The 16,070-nt window shown below is 36.9% G+C and overlaps 1 protein-coding gene across 1 annotated transcript in view; it reads right to left on the reverse strand.

Annotated features, from left to right (window-relative positions):
- Window positions 1–16,070, reverse strand: part of USP6NL (USP6 N-terminal like) — a 145,656-nt gene that overhangs the window by 103,230 nt on the left and 26,356 nt on the right. The window lies entirely within an intron of this gene.

Below are 16,070 nucleotides of genomic sequence, written 5' to 3' on the forward strand. Positions count from 1 at the left end.
TTTTTTTGAGGCAGAATCTCGCTCTGTCGCCCAGGCTGGAGTGTAGTGGCGTGATCTCCACTCACTGCAAGCTCCGCCTCCCCAGTTCACGCTATTCTCCTGCCTCAGCCTCCCCAGTAGCTGGGACTACAGGCACCCGCCACCACGCCCTGCTAATTTTTTTTTGTATTTTTAGTAGAGACGGGGTTTCACCATGTTAGCCAGGATGGTCTCGACCTCCTGACCCGCCCGCCTTGGCCTCCCAAAGTGCTGTGATTACAGTCATGAGCCACTGCACGGGGCCTGTTTTTTTTTTTGTTTTTTTTTTTGTTTTTTTCAAGAATCATATGAGGCCAGGTGCTGTGGCCCACAGCTGTAATCCCAGCACTTTGGGAGGCCAAGGAGGGTGGATCACCAGTTTGAGACCAGCCTCGCCAAGATGGAGAAACCCCATCTCTACTAAAAGTACAAAAGATTAGCCGGGCCTGGTGGCAGGCACCTGTAATCCCAGCTACTCAGGAGGCTGAGGCAGGAGAATAGATTGAACACAGGAAGTGGAGGTTGCAGTAAGCCGAGATTGTGCCACTGCACTCCAGCCTGGGGCAACAAGAGCGAAACTCAGTCTTGGAAAAAAAAAAAAAAATATATATATATATACACACACACACACACACACACACAGAAGAGGAATAAAAGATAGAAAATACATGAAAGAGCTTAGGAGACATATGAAACACAAGGAAATGGTCTAATGTACATGCAGTTAAGAGTCCTAGAAAGAGAGGACAGACAGACTGGTACAGAAGCAGATTCTGAACAGCTAATAAGCAAGAAGGGGAGCTCACCAGTTCAAGAGGCACAACAAACCCCAAGCAGAATATAAGAAAAACGTACCTGGACATGTCAGAGTAAAACTTCCTAAAATTAAAAACAAAGAAGAAATCTTAAAATAGCAGTCCGAGAAAAAGATAACCTTCAAATGGACAGCAGTAAGATCAACTGCAAATTTCTAAACAGAAACTTTGAGAGTCAGAAGATAATGAAATTACACTCTTAAAATGCTAAAATAACCAGCAACTTAGGATTTCAAGACATTCTGAAAGTTTCCTTCAAAACTGAAGGCAAAAATAAAGACATTTCCAGATAATGCCTGAGATATTTAATGGTGAGTACACATACAATAAAATAATAAAAGGGGTTCTACGAGAAGAAAAACATGAGCACTGATGGACAAACAGTCACGAAGGAAGAAACACAGAGAAAAGGAAAGGGTAAATGTATGGATACTAAACACATGGGGTTTACTATCTACATACAATTAAAACATAAAGCAACAACAACCCTAAAGGCAGACAGGGCACAAATAGAGTTAACTACCTTGAGGTTCTTACATTTTTCTGGAAAACAGATATCAGTACTAATCTGTTATAAAGGGATTAATAATGTAATCTAGGGTAACACTAAATAATAACAAAATGATTTATAACAGGTATGAGAATACATAATAAAAACTATTCTAATAATCCAAAAGATGACAAGAAATTACAGGAGAAAAAGAATTTAAAACATGTAGAAAGATAAAAACAGAAAGTCAGATTTAGACCCAAACATGACAATAACATATGTAAACAGACTAAACACACCAAGTAAAAGACAAAGGCAATCAGATTAAACGTAAAAAAAATACACTTATGCTATTTAGAAAAGAGATCATAAATACAATCATGCAGCAAATTTGAAAGTAAAAGAATGGGAAAGATATATACCAAGTAAGCATGAAACTAAAGAGATCTGATAACACTGTACTTAGAAAAAGCAGACTTAGGCAATAATCATTATAAGACATATAAAGCAACATTTTATTGCAACAAAACAATCAACCCATGAGGAAGACCTAAGTATGGACCTAGTAACATAGTTTCAACACACATAAAGCAAAAATTGGCAAAATTAAAAGAAAAAGTAGACAAGTTCATACCATAATGGGAGATTGTAATATATAGAGAAGTCAGAGAGACACTTAGACCTCTAACAACAAATCAATCACATCCAATCTTTTCAGTCTATCAATCTGGCTCTCAATTTCAAGGGTACCAGCCAACTGAGGACCTGTTTTTTTTGTATTCCTTGATGCACAGATGAAAAGCCCACCGACCACTTCGCTTTGGATCACAGAGAATTTCAGAAGAAGTCTAGAACAACTCCATATCCTCAACAGCATTTTTAATAGATCACTAAAAGCTAAAGCATACAATTTATTATTAATTATAAATGTCATTAATTATACATCAGATTAACTTTGCTGGATATTTTGCTGTCTAAACCTCTAAATTTCTACGTGCTGTTTTCATGCTCAATCAGCTCATTCAATCACCATTTTATTCAACATATTAGAGAACTTGAAACTGTCTGCTTAATTAAAACTAGATAACTTCTTATTAATAGAAAGGATTAAGGGATAGTCATAAAAAGAGACAAATAGAGCCCAATACAGCAAAGGAAGCAAGTACAATACCCAACAGTTAATAGCAATTAAGATTTGTTACCATTTTAGTGCCTTTTTACGATAAAACCACAACTACAGATGGACAGTAGGATCTACGTATTTTTCCAAATATACTTACCACAGAAAGCAGTGTGAATAACATACTTTAGTTCAAAGATTACATGACTTTAAGCACAAATTTTAAATTGGATTATCTCCAACATTAAATCAGAGTCATGGGGCTGAAACCTGACTAGAGTGGATTTACAGGACAATGGAAGAGAAAGAATTGGAGTGAGTATAGACAACTCCTTGAAGAAACAATATTGCAAAGGGGAGAAGACAAATCAAATAGTGGCTGACAAGGGAAGTAGGGTCCAATGAAGTATTTTTATATTTTATGGGAGAAATAACAGCATTTTGTATAATGACAGGAATGACCCATTAGGGGAGAACACTGATGACACAAAAGAAAGAATGAGACAGCTGAGTAAGCAATGTTCATGAGGGCATGAGAGCACAGAGACTCTAGTGCACGAGGAAAGAGGCTGGCGCCACACAGGGCAGTGCACACACAGGATACTACACGGGCGGGCTCAACTGTAGCTGGAACAGGTAGAATACATGGGTTCAGTTGATGAAACGCAGGGAGCTCCAACAGTATTAGTCTGCTGGTCCATGAGGCCATTGGCTTCAAGTTTCTCCATACAGAAGCAAGATAACCAGCTGAGAATAGGTATGGAGAAGAAACGCTGAAGGTCTGAGAAAAAAAGGGAAAACTGAAACAGTCATCTAAATGAATGAAGTATACAGTATGACTGTCAGGTAGCATCAAAAGCCTACCTGAGGTTCACCATCTCGAATTTAAAGGAAGGTTGTGGAGAATTCTCCAGTCACATTCACATGCACAGGTACAAAGCGGCTGTAAAGTTGACAAGACCCTATTTGAGAAGTGACAGGTGGTACCAAAACAGTGACAGGTGGGTCCAAAACAACTTTAGAGCCCTAGCCTCTTCTTCCCTGCTTCTTTGACTCCCAACTAAATGCCACTCCTACAAGTATGTGCAACAAGTATACACACTAATCTCCAAAATGCCCATGACACCATCATCTCAGGACCATCATTCCACAGCAATATTCCGAAGTTCTGGCCCTTCCCAAAAAGAGTTCCTCCAGTTTTCTCTCCTTGTCAACAAGTTCTCCCATGAGTGATTACATCCATTCCCAAAATGGTGAATCCTTTATCTATTTAATATGTCCCTCTACCCTTATATTCCCTGACTGCTAATCTCGATGTCTACACCTGAATACCTACAGGATAAATCCAAATGTGTCAAAACAACCCTTGATGGTCTGGCCCTCATTCGTGGTTGCAGAATTCCAAACATATCTCCTACCACTCCCCATCCATGGAACCCATAATCAAACCACACTGTACTTTTTCCTCAAACACACTTGGCTCCTTAAAACCTCCATGCCTCTAAAGATTATCACATCTATTTACCTCAATATAAACTATATCCATTTAATCCTAATCAAATTTAAAGTAAACTCATACTGAAATTACATATAAATATCTAAAGAACTCAAACAGATCCATCCCTCCTTTGCTACAAAGAGCAAATACAGGGATTTTTTTTTCCTGGAGTTTTTGACAATGCCAATATGGAAGTATAATAACAACTAACCATAGTTTACTTTGCTTAATATTAGTACATATTTGGTAACTGCCTAGATGATATATTTAGATTAACTGCTAACAATTTTTAACCTACTTTTGAAAAACAAAACATTGAAAAGCAGTATAAGCCATTAAGTCCAGTTTGGTTACAGATTTCTATAATCATGACAATACAATTTTCAAAATATCAGAAATGAGACCCTGCAAAATTCTCTAAGCTACAGGTCCAGGTTGTGTAACAGAGCAACAAAGGTAAGTCTTTTCTAAAACCAGGTAGGGGTGTGTGTGTACCCAGGTACTACATATGCAGTATGTATGATATACAAACTAGTTTCTCCGGGAGGTTCTGAAGATTATAAATAAATGTGTAAATGCTTTAGGATGTTTAAAGGTAATATTTATTGACCTAAATAACAATTTCTACTTCTCACCTTGAAGTCATATAAACAGAAAATTAGAATTTCAAAATATCATAAAATAAGGATGTAGTCTACTTCGTCATTTTTTAGTACAAACAAAACAGCAACTTTAAGGTCACTTTCCAAACTATTAAGTGATTTAACACCCAAAATTTACATGCAGGGTACCCACGCACACTAGTAAGACAGTATAGCTTGGAGAGTTATAATCACTTTAGGATCGTATATAGTCTCATTTGGCCTTTATTATTGAAATTTAACATTTATGGAGCTCCAAACATATACATACATAAAATCTAAGTAACATTATACTACAGTAATAAATGGAAAAGCAATGCACTAAGCCCAAACCTACTTCGCTTTCTTAAACAATCACAAAGTACAACCTAAGCCTGGATCTAACATCTTCCAAACATAAATTGTTGTTAACTGATCATGGAGATAGATGGCTGCTTTCAACTGCTTGGGAAGGAGTGTCCCGTTTTGTTCCAATGGTGCACGCTGATGATGACTACTAGTCCTACAACTTGTTAACTCTTTGACCTTAACTTCTCTAAGCTTCATTTACCCTATTTACAAAACTGGGATACCATCACACCATATAAGTCTTGTTTTAAGGATTTAGGTTGGAGGCTATACAGCAAGTAGTATTTGTACATGAAAAAAAGATTGATCAGGCAATAAAATATTAACAGAGGTCTTCTCTGAATAAGGCGATTATAAAGGATTTTTTTAAAAAATCTTAACCTTACTTGTTCTATGTTGTCCAAGTTTTCTACACTGAGAATAATAATTCCATAAAAATAAAATAATAAAGTCTCATTTCATTCAAAAAAGCACAATACATTGCAAATTCCTAATTTCCCACTATCTTCTATAATAATAGTCACTGAGTACTTGCTCTATGCCGGATATATTACATAAACTATCTCCACTTAATGTTCATAGCAATTTCTGAAAGTGCCATCTAGGCAATTATAAAACACGTACGAATATTAAGCAAAATAAGCTTTTAAACATAAGAAAACCAAGGATCAGAAACGTCACTCAGCAGGTACAAGACGACACCAGGATTCAAATCCCAGTCTAACTTGCATGCTTTACACACCACATTACTCAGGGTTAATGACCAACTTGTCAGCAAAGTCAAGAATCATCTTACTACTAAGGAGCAGAATATTTTAAGGCTCAGGGCTTTTTTTTCTTATATAACTCTAGCCTAAAACACGCTACCCCTCCTTTCCTTAGTACCATCAAAAATTTCTCTAAAAGAGGAAGCAACACTTTTGGGTTATCTGTTTTTAAAAGATTCCTAGATTTGGCAATACATCACTGACTCAACTAACTACAACACAGATGAGACTCAAAAGTAAACAAAGAAGGAAAAAAGGCCTCTAAACAGTAAAATATATATATATATTCAAACAACAATAAAGTTCATTATTTTATCCATAATCAAGTCTCTCAAAATCTTTACTCAGAACTAATTTATCCTGTTTTATTAAGAACAATTTTAGATACAATTAAAACCAGGTTGATGGTTGCTTCATTCCCAAGTCAAGGAAGACTAGAAGCAGAAAATTTGAAATAGGAAAAGAGCTATTAAAAGCAGATACACTAATAATGTACAAGAAGTAACTGCCAACCTAAGGAGTAAGAAAGTTTAAAGAAATGTATATAGGAAGAATTAAAATAGTTAATCTACATCTATTTTGAGCACACTCAAGCAGCCCTGAATATCTCATTAGGCCCTGAGTTGCAAAGAAAAAACATTTAGTATACTCTAAATCATAAGACGGTAAAATTACATTTTAAGTAGTTTCATGCAGAATAGCTAAAATATGTTTGTGCTTTATACATCCAAAAAAATTCACATTGTAGAATACCTCATTTCCTAACTGAACACTTATTACATGCTTATAAAATATTCAAGCAATACAGAAACGCATTAAGAAAAGTGAACTCTCTTCCTCTACACCCCTTCCCAAATGAACTCTCTAATGCTAACTTTTTTGGTGTGTTTCCATAAAGTCTTTCTCCTCTGCACATTCTAAAACAGATTTAATCATGCCATACACATACACATGTGCATACATGCACAAGAACATACATGAACACACACGTATTTATAAGAGGGCACGCAACAGAACCATACTACGCACATTGTTTTGCAATTATTTTTCTACTCAAATATATTTCATAGACATTTTTTCAGGTCTTTTCAGATAAATCAAACTTATTCTTTTTAATACTATTATACTTCACCATATGGATTTGCCATAATGTACCAACCTTTCTTCTACTGACAGGTAAGTTCTACTGGTTTGGGTATTGTAAACAATGCTACAGTGAAGATCTTTGTGCATGTTATCTTTTGCCCAGGTGCAGAAATGGTATTTCTATAGAACACTGACTTGCAGACTAGAATTAGTAGGCCAGATGAAACACAACTTTTAATTTTGATAAAGAATACCGATTTGTTCTCTTACCAACAATGTGTGAGCACCTTTTTCATCACACTGAACATTGGTCCCATTTATTAATTTTAGCCAGTTTTGAAACAGTATTTCATTATTGCTTATATATGCATTCTCAAACAATGCAAGTTCCTATCCAGTATTTGCCCATCTTCCTAAGAGAATGCCAGATCTTTTAGCAAAATGTTCTGAGTCCAAAAAAAAAAAAATGCATTCCCAGGACCGCTTGCAGCTAGCAGCAGCCATGTGACACAGTTCCAGCTGATGGCTTAAGGAAAAGCTTTTGATTTCCTTACACAGGTGACACCCACTTCAGATTTCCCCTTTTCCTTTTTCTTCTGGCTTGGCTCTTAGACCTAAGGATGAAGATGCAGCCGTCATCACGTATCTTTGAGGACAAGGACTAAGTGTGGCTGAGGAGAAAAGTGAGAAGAGCTGGATCACTCAAGACATTGCTTGGCCACCGTGACTACTCTTGAGTCTAGCTAGCCTGGACTGTTTCAGCCACTCAGCCAGGTTTTAAATTACTTGCATCTAAATGTAATTCTAACACTGAACAGTTCTCTGATTATTTATGACACTCAACATTCATATGTTATTAGCAATTTGCATTTCTGTGTCCTGTCTATTTCATCTGCCAAATTTTCACTTGTTTCTTGATCTAAAAGCATGGAATTCCACACAGTACAATCATATATGAATTGACTAATTTCTCAGTATTCTAGTTTTATTAGGCATTAGTAAATAAGTTTTGGAAGAATAACAGTAAGGGTCTTTTGGTAGTTTCTTGAAAAAGTAGACATCCATTTATCATGCAATCTATGAATCACATTCCTGGGTATCTATCCCAGAGAAATAAAATTTCTATTTATGTCTACACAAAATCTCAATGTTCATAGTAGCTTTATTTGTAACAGTAAAAAAAATTAAAAATAAAATAAATAAAAAACCTGAAACAATCCAAATATCCTTCAGTGTGTAAATGGTTAAACCAACTGGGTACATCTATACTGTGGAATACTACTAATCAATAAAAAAGAGACAAACCATTGATATATGAAACAATTTCAAGGATACTAAGTTTTTAAAAATCCCCAAAGATAATATAATCTATGATTCCATTTATATAGCATTCTCAAGATGATAAAATTAAAGAGATGGAGAACAAATTGGTTGCAAGGGGTTAGGGAAGGACAGGGAGGTGTGGGGAAAGGCATGATAGAAAGGGCGTAGCATTAGGGAAACCTGGGGTGATGAAACTGTTCTGTAACCTTGGCTCTGATGATGGTTACACAAATCTACACATAAAATTGCTGAGGACCCACCACACACACACACACACACATGCACACATGCCTGTCACACACACACCACACACATGCATGTAAAACTAATGAAATCTGAATAAAGTCTGTGGATTGTACCAATGTCAATATCCTGGTTTGATATTTAACTAAAAGTTATGTAAAAATGGAGGAAACTGAGTATAAAGTACATGGGATCTCTCTGTACTGTTTTGCAACTTCCTATGAATCCATAATTATTTCAAAATACGTTTTTCTAAAAAGTACTTGGTGCTGTTTTCAAAAAACCCATAATTTATATACCCATTCTCTGCTTTTCAACTTGCTCCCTGCAGAGTCTAGGTAAAGTTTTTCCCTCTTTTCAGCTCAACTCCAGTCCCACATTTCCAAGGCGAGGCTTAACATGATAATCAGAAGTGCAAGAGAGCCACTGCCTCCATCGATTCGGCACAGACGACTCCCAGTCCCTGAGCATGCAGCCCTCAGGAAGCTGGGATTACCAAGGACAGCCATTCCAAAACAGCATTTTGTTGGCATTTTGGATTGTTCACATTACAGAAAGATAAGGGCTTTCTCACAATTATATAAAACTTAAGGGAATATTCAAATGTTCTTAGGTAGTCATTTAGATTAGTCCAAGCCAGATTTTCAAAGCACAGCATGTATATTTTGTTAGATGTATCTGTTAACTGCTGTCATGAATCTAGCAGATGTTCAGGTAACAGTCATTAAAGGCTCTCCATGACTAAGTAGCATAATGACCTTTTATTAATCACTGCATATGGTGTCTGCCAAATGGGAGAGGAACAATACTCAGCGGCCTTTTGTGGAGTAACAAGTTATCTGAATGAAGATACTTCAGCACATTTAAATTACATTTAAATTATATCAAGATAGTGGTATAAACATTTAATTCCAAGTAGCATTCTCAATAAAATAACTCATTGCAAACCTAATTGTTCTCTAGAGAACATTCATAATGTTTACTGGGCAGTCTGTTTCAGTAATAATACAAAGCAAGAATTGAATCCTCTCAGTAATTAGGTAATTGATTAAATTTATCAATTATATACTATCTGTTATCTCACTTAGATGATAAGCCATACAGAAACAAATACCAGGCAAGCTCATGAACCACCAAATTCTTCAGAGTTTTTCACTTTTCTCCAAAATGATGAATAAATTGCAGTCCCTGCCCTCAAGAAGCTGGCAGCTTAATAAAGGGTACAACCCTCTAGAAAATAATCATATACACATATGCTGTAAGATAGCAAGTAAAGATATATTCAAAGAGCTACTCTAAATCATTTCCAAGTGGAACTTAGTACCTCTGCTCTACCAGTTCCCAGCTATTCCCTATGATACTTCTAAAAAATATGAGAAAGCAACACAAGATATTGCATCAGTGTCTGAGAATACTGAGTACCTTCAATTACACTGCAGGACCACATATAAATTTGATTCATATTGCTGATTTTATAGTATCCACTCTTTTCTCCATTATCATGATACAAGGTAACTTGCACAACATATATTTGGGATAGTACATGCAATCCAAAATGCAGCTCTTGCTACTGACTAATTACGGATTTGCCACTTGTACTGCCGTTTATTAAGCAACTCACAGTAACAAGTAGAGAAGCAGTATGATCTTACTACACCACAAATAGACATCATTTTACAGGAGTTAACGTTTCTACAGGTTTTTTTTCATGTGAAGTTAATAGCTCATTTAAAGTGAAAAATAACCTAAATCATACCTGGATGTCATTATCACAGAAACATAAAAACTATGTTTTGCTTCTTATATTAGGTGGTATTTTTTCTTTTAACACTATTTTTCCTTTGTTAAACATATGCGATACGCACTTGAGTATACCCAGGAAGACCGCAGAAAGAAGCAACATGGAGCAAATCAAAGAACATGGGAGATAATTTAAAGAAGCAAGAAACCAAGATAAAATCAGCATTCTTTAAGAATGTATCATCCAGGACAGGCGCGGTGGCTCATGCCTGTAATCCCAGTACTTTGGGAGGCCGAGGCGGGCAGATCACGAGGTCAGGAGATCGACACCATCCTGGCTAACATGGTGAAACCCCATCTCTATTACATATACAGAAAAATGAGCCGGGCTTGGTGGCCAGTGCCTGTAGTCCCAGTTACTTGGGAGCCTGAGACAGGAGAATGGCATCAACCCAGGAGGCGGAACTTGCAGTGAGCCGAGATCGTGCCACTGTACTCCAGCCTGGGCGACAGAGCAAGACTTCGTCTCAAAAAAAAAAAAAAAAAGAGAATGTATCATCCAGAAAGCATCTGCAATGGTGATTTACATGTCACCATGGTGTAGGGTAGTAAACTGCAGTGATCAGAGCTACTATCCAGCCCCTCACCATTGAGGCCACTATGCACAGAAGTGGAGAGGCTGGTAAGGAGTAGCACATTTCTGATGCTGACATCACAGATGGCAGAATGGGTTTTGGATTCCCTTTACTTCAGAGATTACTTGAACAAATGTAGTTTTGATATTAATAGCAATACTGATTGCAATTCAAATATTGAAGAGTCTTTTCTTCAACCAGCATATGTCGAGCATTTATCATATGCACAGATAATAGCGCTCCACATGCCACGAGAGTTTATATGCCATTGGAAGAGATGGTCATCACCACTAAATATTTTTAACAACAAAGGCAGTGATTAATGGAAGAATAAAACACAGGGCTAGAGCCGGATAGCTGCGAAAATGAGCTGGGAAGGGCAGGCTGTACTCTTCGAGATGCCTGATGAAGTAGGCTGTGCTTCACCCTGAAAGCAGTGAGCACTCATAATACATTTTTAAGCTAGAGTGTGTGGCAGAAACATGAGTCTAAATTGTGGTAAAAGAGAAATATGAAAAATGCATTCAGCAGGTTGGCATATATAAATAGTTTCTCAAAGGGCAATAAAAGATACAGAAAGGACAAAAAAAATCAGTACACCTACAAAGCATAATAAATCTGAACACCACGCACATTTGTTTATTTACCAAACACCACATATTTACCGTGTGCTTAAATAGGGGCCATTCTAAGCACTTTACAAATGCTGCCTCCTTTAATCCACATTCACAAACTTATGAGAACTTTTGTCTGAGGTTATTAATCTAATTTTACATATGAAGAAACTGAGGCACAGAGAAACTAAGTTGCTCAAGGTCATAAGACTAGTAAGTAGTGGATTCGAGAGCTGAACTCAGGCAATCTGGCTACACAATCTATCCAATACTGTCCGATAGAGCTTGCTGCAATGTGGTTAGGGAGCACTTAATATGTGGCTAGAATGAGGAACTAAATTTTTTATTTTACTTAATGTTAATTATTCAACCACATGTGGCTACTGGCCACCACGCTGGAGAGTTCAGACCATATTCTTACTTAATACACAGTCCTGCTTTACTAAGAGACTCAGTGACAAGCAAGAGAGGAATGGTGCGGGGCACAGTGGCTCACGCCTGTAATTCCAAAACTTTGGGAGGCCAAGGCAGGAGGACTGCTTGAACTCAGGCATTTGAGACCAGCCTGGGCAACACAGTAAGACTTCATCTCTACCAAATATAAAAAAAAAGTTAGCCAGGCATGGTGGCACATGCCTGTAGTCCCAGCTACTTGGGAGGCCAAGGCAGGAGAATCACTTGAGCCCAGGAGTTCAAGGCTGCAGTGAGCTATGATCTCACCACTATACTCCAGCCTGGCTGACAGAGCCTGACCTTGTCTCAAAAATTTTAAAATGGGGGAGGGGAAGGAATGGTGCTTAAATAGTCCATTGTAGTCAATTTTATTCTTTAAATTTCATTTTATTTTTAATTGACAAATAATTGTATATGTTTACAAATTTAATGGTTTAAACAATTCAAAGAAAACCTTTCAAGGTCATTTCAAGTTTCAAGTAACAACTGACTGTAAAATTTACCAACTTACTTCAAAAACTCCTTTCCATAGTTAAGACAATGGTACACTGGGTCAACGAGCTAAATAAAATGGACTCAGTTTTCTTTAAAACATTATTAAACTAATTACAATCTGTACTAAACATATCTCCTCACTAAAACAAAGTCCTGACAAAACTTTCATCAACTCTACCCACAATACACACACAATTTTGACTTCAAATATGACATATCTAAATTTAAGGAATAAATACACTGCTTATAGTTTTCCAAGTACAAATGAGGGAACACTGTTATAAAAATTAACAAACATCACTATATTGAAGCAGACTGCTATCCACAGAGCCCTGTATTCTGTTCCAGACATAAACACCTACAAACAAATTATTAGCCATCTAAGAGGTAAGAAGAGCAACATCAGCAATAGAATAACAACAATAATAAAAATAACAAAAACATCAACAGCAGCTTACCTTTATTCCTTACAGTGTGGTAGGCATTGTGTGAGTCCCTCATACACATGATCTCACACAGCCCTTATAACGCCTGGGGAAATACACACTATTATTATCTCTACTTTTCAGATAAAGAATCTAGTGCACAGGGAAGTTCCATAACTTGCTCAAGGTTACACAGCAAATGAGTGAGCAAATCCAGGATCAAGACCTCTGATTAACTCCCACACTCTTAGCTAACCACCTCTTGCTGCCTTTCCTCTTCATTAAATCACTCACGTAACTGTGGATCAGCCTAGTGGTCACGTGAAAATCTCTAAAAGTTAGTCATAACTAAGTCGAATGCACAACTTTCTAAGACTACTGTTACCTGATGTATCAATGTGTATGTCGGGGGGTAGTTGTGTGTGCGTGTGTGTGTGCGCGTGCGCGCTTGTATGCAAAGAGTAAACATAGGTAGGCATTATGAATTGACATTGTAATTCAAGAGGTTACCATAAAAAACAAAAATGCCTTCAAGAAACTAATTAGAATATGAATGTCAATGTTCTGTAAGATCTTAGAGAACATCTAATCACATAATAGATAGTAAACACCATGACACAAAGACATTCACTGACTTACTTAAAGTCATATGGTAGTAAAACTAGATCGCAGGTCTTCCAGCTCCCAAATCAATATCCCTCTCACCACATTCTAATAGCCATATCCACGTTTCACCTTAGGATATATGCTACTTCTAAATAAGACTGCCAAATCCCAGTACAGAACGAAGTACTTTGTAACAGTGTTTAAGTTATATATTTAAATGACATGCTTTTACTTCTAGTCTTATTCTTTATCACATTAGATACCATACTAGTGAGGATCAGTTTGACTACAAGTAACAGGCCAAAAAAGTCTAAAGGTAACTAGGGGTTGGTACAAAGGTTCCTTAGTGTCACTGGTGTCACAAAAGACTAGCCTTCTCTATTTCTTCTACCCCATATTGCTTTTGTCCTTATGGTCACATCATGGCTGCTATAACTCCACGAATTGCACTCACATTCCAGGTAGAAAGAAGGATGTAACAGAAAAGCAGAGGTGACAACTGTCTCAGAAGGTAAAACCTTTCCAGAAATCCTCAGCAAGGCTTTTGCTTACATCTTAAGAAAGAGAGTTCATTTGCTGGTTTGTTTTTTAACTGAGGGCACTAACACTCTAAACGAGAGAATGGAGATTGGGTGGACAATGAACACTGTCACAAGCAGCCACTTCTCAAGTTCTCATTCAATAATTCTTGTCGTGGTATCTTCTTTTTTGGTCAAGTGCATGAAACCTTTGTAAATCATAAAGAACTACAAACCTACAACTAAATAAATTAGATGTTATAACTTTAGTTTCATAAGCTTAAATTGTCAACATATATAGCAAAATGAGTACATTTTAAATAACAAGCTGAAAACGATTATCCATCTATAAAATATCTAATATATCTGAAATATCTACAAAATAATCTGAAAGGGTTCATTTATGTATTTATCTGTCCATTGCTTAAGTTACTAGTTACAATATTTTGCTTATCTAAGACCATATTATGACAATCTTAACCATCTAAAACACAACTAAAAAAACAGAATGGAAGTAGAAATGTTCAGTAAGTCAAACCAACAAATGTATTGCAATTAACATTTATTGATCAATTTAATAAATATAATCTTCATGTATAGAATTTTTAAAGTGTAGTAATAGAAGCAAAAGCAAAAATGCTAAGAGAATATAAAGAAAGAAATGATTCAGTCTAACCCAGAGAAGTGAGGGGAGAACAAGTCAGGGAACATGCTTTTTGGCAGGTGTGGTACTGGAACCTGAAGGCTGATCTGATAAGGAGTGTGACTGCTGGAGAAGGAGGGAAAAACTCGCCATCCAGATGGAGCAGCACATTTGGGAAGCAGCAAGTATTCTGATGTAGCTGGCACAGAGGATGCATGGAGAGATTTAGTGATACAGCCAGAAATACCACATAGGTTAAGCCCAAATTCTAGGTTTTATGGCAAATTGTTTCAGAAAGCTATTTCAGACAGCAGTGGAAGGGTGGCACACAGAGTTAAATGATCAGGCTTCTTCACGCATCCTCCCCCATCACTGTAAGAGGATTCTTCACGTTTGCGCACCTCCTTCACCTATTTTCTTGCCGTACGTAACAATTTGCAGTTTCCCAACACTTTGTGCCCTCTCTTACCTTCATGACTCTTCCTTCAGCATGCTCACACAAACTCTCTTTTTCCCTACGCTAGCTAGCCTTTATGCATGCCTTCAGACTTGGCTCAACTGACAGCATCAGTCACCTCAACGAACAATTTAATTCCTTCAGTCCTCTCATCACCAAATGAGGGAAAGTTAAGAGGGTCAGTTAAGGACCTCCCCGCTCGAGGTTCCATAACCTTGTCTATTACAACGCCTGTCATACCACTGTAATCACTGACTTTTGTCTCTGACCACTTGCATCTGAGCTCCTTGAGGATACATCTCTACACCCTTGAATCTAAGATGTGGCAAGTATTCAATGTATGTTTATTGAATAAAATGAATGGGGAGGCCACTGTCATAATCTAAAGGAAAAGTATGAAGGAATGAACATGGGAATGAAAAGGTCAGGACAGATACCAAAGCTCGTATGTCTTAATAACAAGAAAGACCTTCAAGGCCCTTATTCCAAATCTACTCTTACTTTAGAATTAATTTTAATAACCTTGGTCATCAAGTTCTCTAACCTACAAAAGTACAAAATGAAGAATTTGAATTATTAAGAAAATTCAATCATATTCAGCACACTTCTGTTTAACAAGATAGAGAAACATGCACTGTTTTTCAAAAGTTTTTTTAATTCAAATAAACATGAGGCTTTTAAAGGAGAAAACCAGGATCTTTAGTAACACACAGCTCTTATGCTTACACTTACGCCTTATACACATCTGAAGAGATGGTGCAGCTTTACTTTTCAGTTGGCTCAGTGGTGTCTCACTTTGCCCATCTAGTGGAGCGTGGCCCTAGAGATGCAGGCCAGTGAGGACATTTGAAGGGAAAACTGTGAAAGTTTGTTTTTCCAATGTGCATAGTTATCACTCATCCCATCCTTTTCCCTGGTCCACCAGGTTACATTGTCTTAACTCTGCCCATGACAGCCACATGTCAAAACACACTAACCCACTAGACTATGTTGCCTAACTACACAAACACTTATTAGACAAGACTGTCTTAACGAACGCATGTTACACCATTCATCTATTCTTTCATTCATTTTATAATTTCCCTCCCTACCCAAAATAAATAAATAAATAAATATATATATATATATATATATA

Source organism: Rhinopithecus bieti, unplaced genomic scaffold (genome assembly GCF_001698545.2).
Source record: "Rhinopithecus bieti isolate Rb0 unplaced genomic scaffold, ASM169854v2 scaffold_13900, whole genome shotgun sequence".
In the NCBI taxonomy this organism is placed as follows: Eukaryota; Metazoa; Chordata; class Mammalia; order Primates; family Cercopithecidae; genus Rhinopithecus; species Rhinopithecus bieti.